General features: G+C 34.1%; 1 long non-coding RNA gene across 1 annotated transcript; it reads right to left on the reverse strand.

Moving 5' to 3' along the window:
- Window positions 1-2,728: 2,728 nt before the first annotated feature.
- On the reverse strand, window positions 2,729-3,291 carry LOC143580525 (uncharacterized). The gene is made up of 2 exons (XR_013143673.1): window positions 2,986-3,291; window positions 2,729-2,905 (listed from the first exon to the last, which is right to left on the reverse strand). It is a non-coding gene; the product is annotated as an uncharacterized LOC143580525 (long non-coding RNA).
- Between the last annotated feature and the right edge of the window lie 16,595 nt (window positions 3,292-19,886).

The following is a 19,886-nucleotide window of genomic DNA, read 5'->3' on the forward strand; positions in this document are numbered from 1 at the left end:
CATGTGGATAATATATCTGCCATAGATTTGATGAAGAATGTGACATTCGTCAAAATCGGATCCCGTTTGTACTCGCTTCTATTCGTTTATGATCCGTTTATCATGTAACCCGACCTGTTTTGTAAACCGAAACTTATGATATAATCAAAATGATGGTTTTGATGTTACAATATTGTTTTACACTTGTTGGGTCTTGAAAACATCCTTTTCGGGCCTTAAAACACGTTAAAATCACTTAAAACAAACTTCGGGGGGGGGGGGGGAATGTCATTTTTGAAAGTCTGAAAAATACCATCAGCCCCACCCTGTCGCGCCGCGCGACGAGGGAGCTTCTTGAGGTCAAGTGGCGCGGCCACCTGTAGACAGAAATGTTTTCTTGGTCTCCTTGCTTGTTTTATTGACCATTAAATCCGAGTTTTAACCAATAAACCTCTTGTTTAACCTACTTAAGCTTGTCCTATAAATACCCAACCCTTTCCCACATAAATCCTTGCCAATAAACTCTTTCCTCATTCAAATTCAAGAAACATTCAAGGTTGTTTTTCATTTTATGTCAAGTTTGACTTCCAAAGTCAAACTAAGTTAGTTCTTCATTTTTATTAGTTTACTAACTCTTAATTAATATTTGAATAATATGGCACAACATATATATAATATACACCCCTTGTTACCTTTGGTTGTTACTTATCTGGCCCCGGTTGGTTAAGTTTTAGGCCTCGTAAGGCAAGGCTACATGGAGGCCTTTCGTGGTCTTTGTTATATATTTTCCGCACCTAACAATCTAAATTTATTATTGCTTACTAACCATGCTTAACTTATACTTATCTTGCTTATTTATCAAGTTCCATGGTTATGGGTTTGAAGAGACTAGCCTCGGTTTAACCGTAAATAGCTCCAAACCGTAAACCGAACTTTGTTTACTAGTTTTGTTAAATAATTATTTAAACATGATTTATGTTGGATTTAAGTTTATAAAAATCATTATTATAAGTTCTATGGTTATGGGTTTTTAGATTCTAACCTCGGTCTTAACCCGAAACTAGATCCGAACCGAAAACCGAACTTCCGTTTAAAGACATTATTGTTAACTTTTTGGTTGTAAAACTTAATTTTCATCATTTATAAGTTATTATAAAAGTTCTTTGATATCTGGGCATGTGGAAACCATCTATGAACTTATTGTGAGATGAAAACCGAACCAAACCAAACTAAGCCGATCTTCACTCGCTTAAGACAAGTGTGTTTTTAGCTATCAAGACTTGTATATTTATTTAAAAATACTTTACAAACTGATTTTAAATATTTTATTTAAGTACTTGGAATGTTGAATCCAACTTGATCTTATAACAAAGTTGAACCGACAAAACCGAACACTCGCTTAAGGTACGTTGTTAGTTCTAAAACAATAGAACTACATACTTGGTTAAGTATTATTAGATTTTATTGAGTTATCTCATAACATTTATTATTCCGGAAAGTTGACTTTGGGATTGACCAATTATCAAGACCCGAACCAACCACCCGAACACTCGTTAAAACCCTTTTTAGTATCTATATTCTAAAGAGAGTTGCATTCTTGCATTTTTACCCACCTTATTACTTAACATAGGTTGAGTAAATATTAAAGTTAGATAGTTTAACCCGGTTTCGAGCAAACTTACATTTTTAAAGGATTATTATTATAATTTCTTAGATAGTTACATTTTAAACCATAAACTTTAATTATTTACATTTCTTATCTTTTATTTTAAAGCTTTTCTAAAAACAACCTTTCTAATTCAAGGCTTTTACTTATATTTAGGCTTTGCTTGCTAGACTCGTCCTTCCGTTTCCCGCCTTTTACCGACCAAGTTTTATACTTGAATGTGAGTACTTTCATACCCCGTTTTTCATCTTTTGTTTTGGGGTGACATTTCATACTTATTCAAATTAAATGATTTATACTTGAGTCTTAAACCACAAACGTTATTGTAAACTTTACTTGAGTAAATGCTCGATTTGGTGTTCTATGCGTACATGTTTATATGTTTATGTGTTTACCGCTTTTTGTTGGTTGAACTATAAATCCTTGTCTATTTTCACTACAACAAAAAGGGCTTTTTAGTACTCACAAAAGCGTCCTAAAATGCTATTTTATAGGACCTTTCATTTAATATGACCAACGAAAAAAGCGTTTCATGTAAAGGGGTCGTAATAAGTCTCGAAACTCAAAAAGCGTCCTGATATCCCAAATAAGATTATGAAACCAATTTTATGGTCGCTTAATATATCCATTAACAATCCAAAAAGCGTCCCAATAAAAACATATTATGACACTTTTACAGTGTTTTAACATGTTCTTACCTACCTTTAATCTTTTAATACACATACAAGCGTCCTTAAAATTTAATTTATAGGACCCTTATGATGGAACATTATATTACCAAGAAAATGGTCATAATATCCCAAACAAGATTATGAAACTAAATTTTATGGTCGCGTAAATGTCTATGAACAACTTAAATAGCGTCCTAAAAAACATTTTAGGACACTTTTATAATATTCTAATGTTTAATAGGACAAACATGTGTAGTTCTAACAAATCATATTATACAACCATTTTTTAAAAGTCCACACACACAATTTTACGATACGGTTATAAACATCTAAATAATGGTTCTTATTAAACAATAAAAAGACCATCAACATATATAATCCTAATAGTTATTATGTATAACGTCACTATTGAAAGAAATAAAACTTCATTATATTAAATAAGCTTATTCATAATAAAAACACTAAACATAAATAAGTTATAACATTATCCAATATAAACTCTTGTAACATTCAACAAAGAAATTAAAAGCAATAAAAGAAACAAGCACCATAAAATCCCGAGTCATCATGCGTCCTCAATCCTCACGGACTATCTACAAATAAACCATCAATGTATAAGCATTAAGCTCCATATTAATAAATTACTCGTATCCCAAGTTTAACAAATACATACCGAGATGAATGGACAAGGCCATGCGATGGATGCACCGATACAATCTTGAATTGTGGAATATAACCCATATGGTCTCACCAAATTTTCATCTATTTTTATTGGTACTTGAACATTTACCTCACACCAGTTTGTTCCAATCTATGTACCACCAACTAGCTCATTTGGGTCCAAGCTCTTCACCCATCCTCTTGCTACAGTCTCAGTAGAGTTTAAAATGCTTTTGAGGAAAACTTCATCTCCGACCTGGATTTTAGATTTCAAAAAACAGTTATTAAACTCAAGTCATTATAGTGCAAAAATCATTTCACAAAAAAAAAAGGTTTTACACTAGCAGACTAACATTTTATAGAAAAAATAATATGAAAAATAAACATCAAAGTCAGAACTAGGCATATACTCTACATCTTGCTCACAAGTATCCACTTATTTCTTTTTCTTTTTCTTTGTTTTGTCACTCTCTGCTAGACTTGTCGAAGACTTAACAATATTTTTCAATCCCATAGCTTGTAATTTTTTTTGGTTCTCTTGAACCCTCAACCTTCTACTCTTTTCATAATCATTCATTTGTCTTGTGGAGCTTTGGCCTTGCATACTTTTATCTTGTGGTCTTCAATATATACGATTTATTAGCAATCAATTTAAATTGTTGAGAAATCACAGCGACAATGTAACACCTAAATTGTAAGAATCTTCTTCGGGCATTTCATCAAACAACACATATGCACTATCCACATCACAAGATTTTCCAAAATCACCTAGCCCCCATCACAAACCTTATCCAAAATTAGTGTTTTTTTATTAATTGGATATATATATATATACACTAACTATATTATAAACCATATAAACAAGCATTAGTATCAATTCTCAAAAAAACTAAAAGTTACTTTTTTAAGTCATTGTTCTTAACTCAAAAGTAAAATATAAAAAGAAAAGGGCCCAAACACTTAACAATTAGACAAAAAAAAAACTAACACGTTACCTTTAACGGCAATGTAAACAAAAATTTAAAGATTAATTGTCAAGTAACCAATAAGCAAGACCACATTAGTAAATAGCTTGTTAAAAAAAACTTAAAACCATTTTAATACACTTTCTTATAACTTATAACTATGGCAAAAAGATCATTATGGTGGCTGAGTTTAAATAATCATTTCTCTTTTGTAAACATCAATGTTGAAGACATTAACACTTTGACTCGCTTAATTTAAGTTTTCCATCATCGTGTTATGAACTAAAATACTGATTCTTGATTAATCTAACTAATTTTGAGGATTGAAGTACCTTTATTTTAATTTCTCAACATGCGTCTCACATGCAGCCCATAAAAAGGTCTTCTTCTACCCATTCTATGTTCCCTGTATAGCCTGCAAATAAAAAAAGTTCAATGGTTGTAGCATTACAGTGCATAAAGGGGAGACTAAATGAAGACATGTGGAGACTTATGAGAGGTTACAAAATCGTGAAGTCAGTGCAATTTATTATATTGTTATTCGAATTCAGTTAATTTATGAATAAGTCATTTGTTTATTGAACCAAGTTATGAATTATATAATTTATGAAAAAGTTGAGTTCTTATCTAGTGTGTAGTGGGGTGAATAACAAAATTAGTTTTAATTTAATAACAACAATCATATGCATATATATATATACACACACACACGTACACATAGTGTTATGAACTAACATATATGAAACATAATTTATGTTTCTATCACATGAAACGTACATCAAACAACTGGTATGTCATCTTCTTAATTGTGTTTTCCATTAGCAAGCTAAGATGGAAGGCTAGGATCATGGTTCGATAAATCGTAAACGGGTAGTAACATATTGAAATTAGTTCAGAAAATAATCGACTTTAAATAGCTAATGACATAAATTGATGAGTATGATTCAGTTTCCAAATTCAACTAACAGTTCATATGACAACTGCACATCAATTTAACAGTAGTCAAAAGTTTTCAAGTATAAACTAACAAAACGGAGGATCTGTATCTTAGTCTTATTGTACATTCAGACTTTTGATAATGTATTGTAATAATTAGCTAAACCCATTATCATTGGTCAAACAAACTAGGGTTTACCAGACCCTCACCTCTGGCTGAACAGAATCGTGAGGTAGGCACATGTGTGATGATAACTTGCCTTGAAATCGAGAATTGAATTCGTAGGTTGATTCTAAGCGGCGGCAGGGCTAATCCAATGAACGGAAGCATCTTTAATTAGGGTTTGGGGGGTATTATCCGAATTGACTGTACTTATGTGGATGTGGGTGAACCAAACGTAGCATAGCAAATGGAATTTATTGAAAGCTTTAAGTATATCTCCATTTAAACAACCCTAAGTGATGGTACACAACACACAATGGTGGTTGTGTAATTATCATAACGAATTACATATCTTCCTATTATAACTTGCATAAAACATAATTCAAAAGATAGACAAAAAAACACTTATTTTTGTACCTGGGTGGTGAGCGGTACATAAAGAAAAAAAATAACATGTTTTTCAGGTGTTAGGCTATGTGTTGTGAAGGGGCTACAAATTGGGACGAATTGCGACACGTGGCGCCAAGTTAATGAATGGTGGGTTTTTTGTTTTTGGGGTGTAGTGGTGTGGTTGCCATATATATATATATATATATATATATATATATATAGGGGTAAGATATAAAGAGAACTCCTCTTAAAGAGAGAACTAGATAACTATTAAAGAATTATTTTTAACTATTTTATAAAAAATTATTTTGTGATTTTTTTTCTTTTCTCATTATAATAAGATGATATTGATACTAAAAAAAAACTTGTCGGTGTAGTACTGTAGTGCATATATGCACTTATGCATATTGCATATATACAATAGTGTTTTATTGCATATAATACAACACAATTGCATTTTGCAATACACACTATTGAATATATACAAATACGACACTAACATTTATATGCAAAACACATTATCGCATATATGTAATACAACACTAATGCACATATGCACTATATCGATTTTTTTAATTTTTGTATATAATATAACACTATTGCAAATAAACAATACAAACAACTATATATATGTTATTCAACATTATTTCAAATATCAAAATGCACACTATTGCACATATGCATTATAAAAAAGTCGGTGTATTGCATATATGCATTACTCGTTAATTTTTTTTTTGATGAAGAATAACAACATATAAGAAGGATGAAAGAAAAAAAATTTAAAAAATATTTTTTTTAATTAAATTAAAAATACTTCATTATTAGTTCTCTAGTTCTCTCCATAAAATGGAGTTCTCTCATGATCCTCTCCCTTCAACACTATTTCAAATATCAAAATGCAAACTATTGCACATATGCATTATAAAAAAATCGGTGTATTGCATATATGCATTACTCGTTAATTTTTTTTATTTTATTTTTATTTTTATTTTTTTATGGTGAAGAATAACAACATATAAGAAGGATGAAAGAAAACAAATTTATTTTTTTTAATTAAATTTAAAATACTTCATTATTAGTTCTCTAGTTCTCTCCATAAAATGGAGTTCTCTCATGATCCTCTCCCTTCAACACTATTTCAAATATCAAAATACACACTATTGCACATATGCATTATAAAAAAATCGGTGTATTGCATATATGCATTACTCGTTAATTTTTTTTATTTTATTTTTATTTTTATTTTTTTATGATGAAGAATAACAACATATAAGAAGGATGAAAGAAAAAAAATTTAATTTTTTTTTAATTAAATTAAAAATACTTCATTATTAGTTCTCTAGTTCTCTTAATAAAATGGAGTTCTCTCATGATCCTCTATATATATATATATATATATATCACATAAAAACATATCATAATAATAAAACAATAACACACATGGTGACAACCGCATGCCTCCCCCCCCAAAAAAAATCGTCCATTTGTCTCCCAGGGTGGTATTCTCGTCCCAAATAATTTATTGCCCACTACACACACCCTTACGGGTCTAACTAAGCATACTCGTACATAATTGGTCCTACTTGACTATTAATAAACCTGTTTAATTAGTAATCACACAAAACAGTGATTAATAACTCTAACTTGTTATCGTTAACTCTAGTTCAACAATGATGATCTTATTTGATAAAAATGAACTAATTCATCATAAACGATCCCTGTTAATGATAATTAGCTATCAATGATTCTAATTGACCATTATTACGACCACTTCACCACCGTTGACCATCAATGACACCAATTGACCATCTTTTTTTCAAATTAACCAATGGTGACCTCAACCAACTGTAGTTGACCAACAATAAACCTAACAAATCGTATTTGACCGTTAATAGACCCGTTTGATCAAAAGCTAACAAATCCACCATTCACAATCCTGACTAACAACACGATGCATCATTATGTCAACCAAAGTAAATGTTGGTCATACTTGGCTAACTCGGTTAATTTATTTTTCTCTTTCAACAACTTAGCCAAATTCACGATAAGTGAACCATGTTATCCATAGTGATTTATGTACACATTATGACTTATTAAGATAAATTATGATTTGTATTTTCAATATAACAAATTAAGAGCCATCGTGACAGTTATGTCATATTACGACGACTGGCTAAACCTAGTAGATATTAGTCATAGTTAGATTTGGTAAATTACAAGCAGAAAGTTTGCGTACAGTAAAATTTTGTACATATATAACTTACACTATATTTTATTTCTTTATTATACGTACAACACTTAATTTTATAATATTAAAAAATAGAAATATTAATTATATACGTTTTAATTTTAGATTATAGGGATCTGTATTTTTTATTGTGATAATTTTATATACAAGAGTACCCGGCGTTACTTAGTTTGTCGTTCAAGAAAGAAAAAACTAAATATTATGATTATTTCTTAATCTGAAATAAAACATTCAATATAATTAATAAACTTCCCTCTCAAGTTAATTGATTTCCCACCATAAATCTTTCAATTTTAAGACTTTTTCCCTCCTTTCTTAAACTCCCTCCAACTTAAATCATATTCCCACTAAACTCTATGACTCTATTCATTACTGATTTTGGTTTTATTTTTGACACATAAAATGTTCGTTTAAGTTCCATAAACATCTTAGATAGTTAATCCCGTTAACTTGTAATTGTTGGGTCAAACAAAAATCAAGCCTTTATTGACTTTGTGGTGTTATAGGCTTAAAAAAATCAAGCAATTGCAATGATATCATATCATGCTTCATCATGAGAACTGGCTCAGGTTACGAGGGAAATCGGGCCTAAAATTGTCAGGTTAGGTTAGTACCATGTTTTTTGTCACACTCAGTTTGAATCTTCGATTAGCTTCTGGATAATCATTTTGATGAAGCATGATTGTGATTATAATGTGTTTATTGTTCTAGTTAATTTTTTTTTCTTTTTTGTTTATATCATTTTTAGAACAACCAGTCTTGACTCGTACACATTTTGGTCAAATTGTTGGATATCAAGAATACTTTATCACGAATCCAGATACGTAAGTGTGATTCATCAGATTAAGAACGAGGGTTAAATAATAACACCACAATGATTAAGCGTCTTATAAAGGTTAAAGTTATAAGACTCAAGTGTCAAGTGTCCTATTAAGTTATGTTATAATAAAACTCTAGCGAATAAACGTCTTATAAACCAGATGTTTTATGACTAAAATATCAAATGCCCTATTACGATGTATTATAATAACACCACAATGATTATGCGTCTTATAAAGGTTAAAGTTATAAGACCATAGTGTAAAATGTCCTATTAAGTTATGTTCTTATATGACTTCGACTAGAAAGAATCCTATAACACCAAACATTTATGACTTAAATACAAAGTGTCATATTAACTTATGTTATAATAAGACCTCCAGTGACAAAGTGTCTTATAACATTACCACATAATGGGACACCAACAACTACATGTCTTATACATTTTAGGTGTCTTATTAAGTTATATGATAATACGACCCCAAAGAATCATCCATCCTATTAAATAACTTTTTAGGACACCGGTTCTGTAGCGTGTATTGTAAAAGGACCCCAAATGATCATTTGTCCTATTAAATAGATTTTAGGACCCTATTTTACAAGCGTTCCACACAAAAGGTCCTAAAAAACTTTTTTTGTTGTAGTGTTGGCAACCCCTTATAGCAAGGTGTCGTTAATGTATTCTTATTAACGGTAACTATAAATCCTAGTCTATTTGGCAACCCCTTATAGCAATGTGTCATTAATGTATTCTTATTAACGGTAACTATAACTGGTTTCGTTATTGTAACACCCCGCAACCGCAGCGGAAACGTAAACGGGATGCGACAGACACCTCTGATATCAACCACATTGTTTATAAAGAAAACTGAATGCATTAATATACTTCAAAATTACATTATCTCATCTTTCATTACCGTCTAGGTGATACACACATCATACAGTACGATTCATAATTCTATCTGTTATAATGTATCCTAACATCCCGCACACAAATCTTACACACATCAAGCACTTAGCACGTAAGCAATCACTTCATCTAAATTGTACCTGAAAAGCATGTGAGAAAACGGGTCAACTACGAATAGTTGGTGAGTTTCACAATTTTTGTAAACCATGATATATCAATATCAAAATATAATATTATCGATGTAATTATGCTGAGCCCACAAGTGAAACCTCTGTTAACCTAGAATACTTCCAATAACCTCTGGGGACACTGTTAACCCAGAACACTTTCAACAATCTCTGGGGACACTGTTAACCCAGAACACTTCCAATAATCTCTGGGGACACTGTTAACCCAGAACACTTCCAATGACATCTGGGGACACTGTTAACCCAGAACACTGTTGCGGGACCTTACAATATTAACAACTCAGACAATTACCATCTTGGTACATTTCCGTACGATTCCCGTACAATAAACAATATATATAAATCCACGCAAATCCATGCGTTCAGTAAAATTCACGCAAATCCATGCGTTCAGTATGTACTTAAATATTTCAGTAGTAACATGCTTCCGCCCCGGGAAAACATTTGAAACAATTCAAAAAAAAAAGGGGCTCGTGAAACTCGCCTTAGCACATGCAAGCAGGTAGCAACAATCATTATCAGTTAACACGTCCAATCTGTAATATGATCCATACGATCGTTACTATACACTCATTATTAATATAACTTTAACCAGGTTAACCGGTACATCTGCGGACACTGTTAACCCAGCACTGTACCCGTTCTGGGGGCAAGGTTAACCCAGAAACACTTTTCCGGATTCAGATTGTGATGTCGTTTAGAGTTCAACGGTCAAATCTTCTAATAGCTTGTTTTCCCAGTTTTGCGTGCCTAGCACGGTTATCCAATTTTATGTTTCAAAATGAGTTTGGTCACACACGACCCGAAAATAGTTGTTGGCTGATAATTTAATTAAAGTGGTGAAATTAGTACTCGGTTTAGAAGCCCCCGATTGACCGCGGGACCCGTTTCCGTCTTTGGCGTACCGGAAACTGTTAAATCGGTTAAAAATACCCAAATCATCCGAATTATTTTCGGATGATTCATTTTTACTTGTTTAACTGAATTATATGAAAATAGTCCATTTTTAGGGTTTTTATACACCAGTCAGCTCGCTTAAGCGAACTTCACCGGTTTACGCGTTTTAACTTTAAAAGTTTGATAATTAGCACAAATAATTATCCGTTTAACCTCGGACCTGGAAATTTTGTACAAATAACATTTTGACCATGGGGAAATTTATAAAAATATTTCCAGAATTAATTTCTATATTTAAAATTTATTTATCTATTTTTAAACACCATTTAAACACTAAATATGTCGTAAATACCAAACGATCTTAGAAAAATCCCAAATTTTTCCTGGATGTCCCCTGCCATCCACATAGTCCCCTGTAATTTTTCCAGAACCAAAATATTCTTTTACATGCCCTTTTTACTAAAACCGAGCTAGAAATCCCTAGAACTCGTTTAACCGAAAAGCCTACTTAGACTTCTCCAACAGACCTCAAATTTTGTGTGTGACTTATACATGATATGAAAAGCTTATCTGCAATTTTCCAGAATTTTTTCATGATATTTAACTATTTTTCACCATTTTTGGCCAAAACCGAGCATTAAATTCACCAAATATTCATCCTTTATCCAAAAATTACCAAAAATTCACAGAACTCATATTTTCATGTGTTTAACACCTCTGTAAAATTTCATGACCTAACTCTAAACGACCAACAATCTGTCCAAAAACACATACACCAACATAAACCGAATATACCTTTCGTTTTCCGCCACTACAAGCTACAAACTCGTCTTTCCGCCTTATCTACCACTAAACACAGAGCCTACAAACAACATACCACAATACCAAGCAAGTTACACTCACGATCAAGCCATTTCTTTCATGGTTTCGGTTATGATTCAAAAACAAATATTTAAACCGTAAAAATTCGTTTTGGTTCGTTTAACTCCTTTCTTGGACCAAGATCCCTTGTATAACCCGTATACATCACTTGATCATGCAAGAATCGGTTTTCATCTTTGAAACCTCATTTTCTTGCAAACAAACTCAAGAAACGAAGATGAACACGTATATAACACGATTTTTACCTCGGTTTTCTTGCTCAAGTTCCGGATTTTTGGATGTTAAAGTTGAGAGAGATGAAGGATTGTTGAATGGATGATGAGAAAAGAAAATAAAAATGGGATTGTGGACTTAATGGTCCGATCGGAATTTTGGATGGGTGGGGTGGGACCCACAACTTCATTTTAAGCCACATATTTGGATTCTCGTAATCCGGATAATGTTTTGGATAATCTGGTTCAGTTCGTTTTTCGGTTAAACGTTTAATTCGGCTTAAAACGAAGCTAAAACGGTCGTTTTTCGGCTTAAAAAATGAAATATATATAAAACCGATTTAAAACTTAAACCATGACATTTATTAACTTAAAACATCATAGTATTAATAATTGTGCATCTTTTTCGTCTTGATCGATCGTCTCTTGCTCGGTTTGGTATTAAAGGTTTCGTTTAACGTACCGACGTACTATTAAATCGAAATCCTTTTTCTGTGCTTTAATCCACTTATCCCGAAGCTTTAATACTTCGTAACATCACTAAATATCATATATCTCGTCTATAATTGAACCCTCGGTTCATTCGGGTTTCAATAACTATCGATCGTTTGATCGCATATTCAATACGGTGAATTATATATTCACGTAAAATCAATACAATGAACCATGTTTTCTCGTATAATTACCATGGTAACTCATGTACCCGACATTACATATGACGTAACTAACGTCTACCGGTTAGGGTATACCTGGTTTCGTCGGAATCGTTACATTCTCCCCCCGTTAAGAAATTTCGTCCTCGAAATTTTACACGCCCACTATCTCCTTTCGAGAGAAAGGTGGGGGGGGGGGGGGTTTTTCACTTCAGAATTCACCCTCGCGTTACCAAGTATAATCTTGTCCTCGCTGTGAATTCCACTTAATCTTAATTAATAAAGCTTGGTATGTCCAAACTGTTTAGTTTTCCGTCTACTATCTCTACGGAATTAGTTATGATATCAAGCATGTCTTCTATGAGTACCTCTATTACTTGTACTTTCGTTGCCTCATCGCTTAGGCACTTTTCAATCCGTATACATGGCAAAATATCATGTATAGTACTTAGCCCCTGGAATACTTTAATCAATAAACTAAGTGACCAATCATGGAGATAGTCTCATGAGGCCCAATATGTTAAGGAGCTATTTTCAGTTTTGCCAAACCTCATATCACCTTTCTCTAAGGTGATGCCTTAAAATGCCTTGTCACCTCTATTCTGGGACAATGGTTTCCTTTGAACGTTGGCATAAATCCTTTGCCAATCTCGCGATGCTTTCAACTCATCTTAAATATTATAAATCCGATTGGTTGTTTCTCGAATCAATTCAAATCTTATGGCTTGATTGACGCCCGTTTTCAATTTAACAAATTGGTGATAATTACTTCACCCATAAAAAGCTTCAAGCTCTCGATGCTTCCTTCCCCGCCTTCCAATAATGGAAGTATGATGACTATTTTGATCTGAGATAATTGAAAATGGCACTCCACGACGAGATACCATTTCACCATCGGGAATTTAGGCAAGAATTCATTGTAATTTATTCCCACTATCATTGGCGAATTTTCTGTCGTTGTGGCGTTCCCTAGGGTTTTCGGTGTGCAGCCTTATCTCTTGCATAACTCAATATTCACCAACACACGTAACCATATCTTTCTCCAAACTCGACCATTAATAAAAATCCTTTCAGATATCCGTATCATCAATAGTCAAATCCGATCCCGGATGTATGGATTATTTCGATCTATGCGCTTCGTCAATGATTAATTCATGAAGGTCATGGAGGGTCGGGATCCAAACCCGATTTTTGAAGTAGAGAATTTAGTCCACGCGCTGTTCGAAATTCTCCTCATTGCCGTAAGATTCATTCTTTTCCAATTGTTCATCTTTCAACGCCTCACGTTGAGCGACTCGAATCAGGTTCGAAGGTTTGACTGGACTATCATCCCCAGCACTTGCACTCGCAATGGCTTAACCCGATCTTTCTTACTCAAGGCATCGGCTACGACGTTAGCCTTGCCAGGGTGATAACGGATGTCACAGTCATAATCGCTTAACAACTCGACCCATCTTCGTTGCCTCATATTCAGTTCCTTCTGATCAAATATGTGCTGCAAACTTTTATGATCGGTGAAGATGGTGCACTTCGTATCGTAGAGACAATGTCTCCACATTTTAAGTGCGTAGATAACCGCTCCCAGTTCTAAGTCGTGAGTAGTGTAATTTTACTCGTGTACTTTTAACTGTCGGGAAGCATAGGCTATAACTTTAATATACTGCGGCAACACGCATCCTAACCCTTTACGCGATGCGTCACAATACGCGACAAAACCATCGTCTCCATCGGGGAGACTTAAAATCGGCGCTTGGCACAATTTTAATGGTTTCTATCTTATTTGGATCTTTGTGAAATTTTTGTTGCTTTACAACATGACCAAGGGATTATGCCTTCTTTATTCAAAATCACATTTTGAAAACTTCGCGTATAGCTCTTCTTGTTTTAACACTTCCACAATTTTCCTTAATCGTCGTTCGTGCTCTTCTTTACGTTGCGAATATATCAAAATATCATCAATGAATGCTATGACAAATTTGTCAAAGTAAGGTTTACAGACTCGATTCATGAGTTCCATGAATACTGCCTGCGCATTTGTTAACCCGAACGGCATGAATAAGAATTCATAATGGCCGTAGCGAGTCCGCCACGCTGTTGCTGCAACGTCCTCCTCTTGGATTTTTCATTTGGTGATAACTATATATAAGATCAATTTTCTAAAGATAAATCGCCCTTTGCAGTTGGTTAAACAGATCATTTGCTTCGAAGAAGTGAATACCTATTCTTGATCGTCACTTTATTCAATTCTCCCTAATCAACACATATCCTAACACTTCCGTCCTTCATTTCCCAATTAAAACTGGTGCACCCCATGGTGACTAACTAGGTCGTATAAAATCTTATCCAACAATTCTTGTAACTGATTGGATAATTCTTGCATCTCGGACGGTGCAAGTCGGTAGGGTGCTTTAGAAACAGGGCCAGCTTGAGACATTAAATCGATTCTGAATTCGACCTGTCGGGTTGGCGGTAATCCAGGGAGTTCTTCTGGGAAAAACTTGTGGAAATTTGCGTACCACCGGGATATTTTCTATATGTTTTCTTTTAAATACTTTGGCAATCACGTTTGTTAAATACACCACGTCTTCTTGTCGTAAATATTATAACATCTCAAGATGAGATTTGAGTGGCAACATAATACCGTACACTTTTCTCTGTATTTAATCGCTTCATCGTCCGAAAGAGAGCTTCTAATCATCTTCTTTTCATATTTGATTTCTGCTTCATGTTGAGTTAGCCAATCCATGCTAACTATTACGTCAAAACTTCTTTGCTTTACTGGTCGTAGGTCAATAAGGAAAGGTTAATCGTTCAGAATAATAGGACAATTCCGTACAATTTAGTTAACCATTAGGGATTTACCGTTAGCGATTCTACAGTATAGGGTTCTATAGTTTCACTAATCGGTATCTTTCCAAAGGGTAGGAGGTTAGCAGGAACTAACTTCTATCGACGACCGTAAAAATATCACTGAAGCCTATTGATTTAAAACTACAACGTACTTAATACCACTTTTGGATCATGACGTGCTTTATTTGAATTACTCACAAAAGCACGGCTCCTTGCTTGATCAGAGGTTGATGCTTGTCATGAGGTTCATCTTCCACGACACCTTGGTTCAACTTTGGGCAATCTCTCTTGAAACGTTCCGTACTGCCACATTCATAGCAAGTACAACTGTTTGGCATAATTTGATTTCTTCGGATGGATTGTTATTGAAGTTGTTGGGTTCGGAGTGGTTGTACATGAATGGGTTGGGGTTGCCGGTTCACATGGCTTCAATTGGTTCTACAAATGGGGCATTACGTCCATCTTTACCACACCCGTGGCCTACTATCACTCGACATTCTTCTTCCTGCTGATAACCATATTTTCCACAGTTAGGGAAGGACCCTTCATGTGGTTCATGTTTTCACACCAGAACTAGTCTTAGTATAATTCTGTGTTGTAGGACATACCTACTTATTCAAAGCCTATCTTGCACTATACCTTTATCATTTCTCTTCTTTATTACTCGACGTCTCACCTAACGTCCTTCCAGTCCACGTCCCATAGAGTAAAATATATCAATGCGGGCTTGCGACACAACCCTTTCAAAGGTTGTATATTTTACAGGATTGACTATACTCTTTATCGATGGAGTTAGTCCCCAATATTGCGCTCACTTCGCTTAGTTTCAGGAGTAATTAGCCATGTTACCAGACATGACAATTCCTTCAAACGATTAGCGTGTTCCAAGTGATCAGCGCAAAACATTTCTACCTTTCATAGCTCAGTTTCCAATCTCTGAACTTAATTACTCGAATAAAAGTGTTCTAGCCCAAGAATTTTAAATTCCGACCATAACATCTGAGTAACAATTTTCTAACTATAATTTTGTACCATCGTGTTCCATCACGATACAACATAATCTACCAACATATCTGTAGCATATTTCACTACACAATGTTCTAGACTCATACCAATATCCTTAACCATTTTGATCTTTTCTATCCACTCACTAATCTATTCCTCCCTTTACCATCAGTAAACTATTAATAATTTCCTTAACACAATCAACAGACATATCCTTCATACCGGATCTAATTCATTGCGACTACTATTCATGTTTAGTTTATAACTAATACTTGTAGTCATAATAGTATTCGGTGGAACATTATCACTTTTAGTAATACCACCAAGAATTGAAATATTCATATTCATGTGATTGCTCGATCTACAATCTTGCGATCACATTTGCATCAACACTAGCAGTGATCTATGATACGACATTCGGTATCATCATCTGCTATCTTTGAGCAATCAACTGAATCATATCAATCTCCATCATTGGAGTTACTCTTTTTATGTCATTCTGCCGTACTCATCCCGTACGCAGTAATCAATACTAATCTCACCGTATAACTCATTACCAGCTCAATCATGACAGCAGGTACACATACACACCAAATATTATCATACATATTACACATATCAGTATCTAATATATATGTCCCACAAATATAATAACATATGGATTTAACCTGACGTCGGTTAACGTTCAAATATGTTTCATAATCCTTGTCACCAATCGACGTATAGATCTTTCTCAACAAAGATTAATGTTTAACATGCTTGATTTCAATATCCTTCTGCATGTCAGCATAACCGATACATGCTCACCGTGAGCACCAAACGATTAAATACCACGGAGTTATAATGTCCGTGTTTATTCGTATATCCGGCATACACAGTATACCTCCTACGAACGAACAACCAACTATGCTATAATGATTCCAACACTTCCTTGTGTATAGGTAATCATTCTATTCGAGCATACATGGGTGTAGACATCTAACGGATGCAAGGATAACATAGGGAGTTGCAAGGTTCAAGGTAATTGCGCAACATGGGTTGCCTTCAAATATTATTAATTACTATTATGGGAAGCTCTACACTTGCTCAGTCAATGTCCTCAGGCGTTCTAGGTTTGCTAAAATTGGTAATTCTCGATCTGAAGTTGGTCTGTCTCATATGTTTGTGAGTGAGCAATACATATATATATATTTCTATATATTATTTTATTTTATTTTATTTATTTATTTATTTATTTATTTACTCCTTTACCTTAATGGAATAAGAATGGGTTCAGGTACGGATCCGTCTGTACGTGAGGGTCGACGGTTCGGGTGAACATCTGGGGTTATTAGGATATACGGTACCGATGTTGGTAGGGTAAGGGATTCATCAATTTTGGTTGGGAGTGACGGTTACTAGATATTTCTGGTTAATGTCAAACGGGAGATCTAACTTGGTACTATCATAATTATGACCCGATAAGTCAGACTCATTATCAACCGATGCTCTTAGAAATTTCGGCATCCTCGGTAGTTTTATTATTTCATCCCCCTGTTCCTTATCCGGGTCCCATTTCTCAATACATGTACCCACAAGATATGCACGTATATATATATATACACATTAGCACACATAAATAATATTATATACTTTACACATATGTTGCCATTTTTACCTATTAATGTACCCCGTGACTTGCGGACAAGTCTGTTATTATGTTCCGGACCATAATAACTCACTTGTCCATCCAAGTTCATCCAGATATCGTCACAATAAATTATTAGTTGATATTCAGATCCTATAACACTTGAGCTACTGGTTATATTTTAGGTATCTTTTAAAGACATCCTAATTCTTTATAACCAATGGCTCTGATACCAAGTTCTGTAACACCCCACAACCGCAGCGGAAACGTAAATGGGATGCGACAGACACCTCTGATATCAACCACATTGTTTATAAAGAAAACTGAATGCATTAATATACTTCAAAATTACATTATATCATCTTTCATTACCGTCTAGGTGATACACACATCATACAGTACGATTCATAATTCTATCTGTTATAATGTATCCTAACATCCCGCACACAAATCTTACACACATCAAGTATTTAGCACGTAAGCAATCACTTCATCTAAATTGTACCTGAACAGCATGTGAGAAAACGGGTCAACTACGAATAGTTGGTGAGTTTCACAATTTTTGTAAACCATGATATATCAATATCAAAATATAATATTATCGATGTAATTATGCTGAGCCCACAAGTGAAACCTCTGTTAACCCAGAATACTTCCAATAACCTCTGGGGACACTGTTAACCCAGAACACTTTCAATAATCTCTGGGGTCACTGTTAACCCAGAACACTTCCAATAATCTCTGGGGACACTGTTAACCCAGAACACTTCCAATGACATCTGGGGACACTGTTAACCCAGAACACTGTTGCGGGACCTTACAATATTAACAACTCAGACAATTACCATCTTGGTACATTTCCGTACGATTCTCGTACAATAAACAATATATATAAATCCACGCAAATCCATGCGTTCAGTAAAATTCACGCAAATCCATGCGTTCAGTATGTACTTAAATATTTCAGTAGTAACATGCTTCCGCCCCGGGAAAACATTTGAAACAATTAAAAAAAAAAAGGGGCTCGTGAAACTCACCTTAGCACATGCAAGCAGGTAGCAACAATCATTATCAGTTAACACGTCCAATCTGTAATATGATCCCTACGATCGTTACTATACACTCATTATTAATATAACTTTAACCAGGTTAACCGGTACATCTGGGGACACTGTTAACCCAGCACTGTACTCGTTCTGGGGGCAAAGTTAACCCAGAAACACTTTTCCGGACTCAGATTGTGATGTCGTTTAGAGTTCAACAGTCAAATCTTCTAATAGCTTGTTTTCCCCATTTTGCGTGCCTAGCACGGTTATCCAATTTTATGTTTCAAAATGAGTTTGGTCACACACGACCCGAAAATAGTTGTTGACTGATAATTTAATTAAAGTGGTGAAATTAGTACTCGGTTTAGAAGCCCCGATTGACCGCGGGACCCGTTTCCGTCTTTGGCGTACCGGAAACTGTTAAATCGGTTAAAAATACCCAAATCATCCGAATTATTTTCGGATGATTCATTTTTACTTGTTTAACTCAATTATATGAAAATAGTCCATTTTTAGGGTTTTTATACACCAGTCAGCTCGCTTAAGCGAACTTCACCGGTTTACGCGTTTTAACTTTAAAAGTTTGATAATTAGCACAAATAATTATCCGTTTAACCTCGGATCTGGAAATTTTGTACAAATAACATTTTGACCGTGGGGAAATTTATAAAAATATTTCCAGAATTAATTTCTATATTTAAAATTTATTTATCTATTTTTAAACACCATTTAAACACTAAATATGTCGTAAATACCAAACGATCTTAGAAAAATCCCAAATTTTTCCTGGATGTCCCCTGCCATCCACATAGTCCCCTGTAATTTTTCCAGAACCAAAATATTCTTTTACATGCCCTTTTTACTAAAACCGAGCTAGAAATCCCTAGAACTCGTTTAACCGAAAAGCCTACTTAGACTTCTCCAACAGACCTCAAATTTTGTGTGTGACTTATACATGATATGAAAAGCTTATCTGAAATTTTCCAGAATTTTTCATGATATTTAACTATTTTTCACCATTTTTGGCCAAAACCGAGCATTAAATTCACCAAATATTCATCCTTTATCCAAAAATTACCAAAAATTCACAGAACTCATATTTTCATGTGTTTAACACCT

The sequence above is a fragment of the Bidens hawaiensis genome, unplaced genomic scaffold, assembly GCF_021521415.1.
Source record: "Bidens hawaiensis isolate Kalapana, Puna unplaced genomic scaffold, B.hawaiensis_p1.1 tig00030512_1, whole genome shotgun sequence".
Taxonomy (NCBI): domain Eukaryota; kingdom Viridiplantae; phylum Streptophyta; class Magnoliopsida; order Asterales; family Asteraceae; genus Bidens; species Bidens hawaiensis.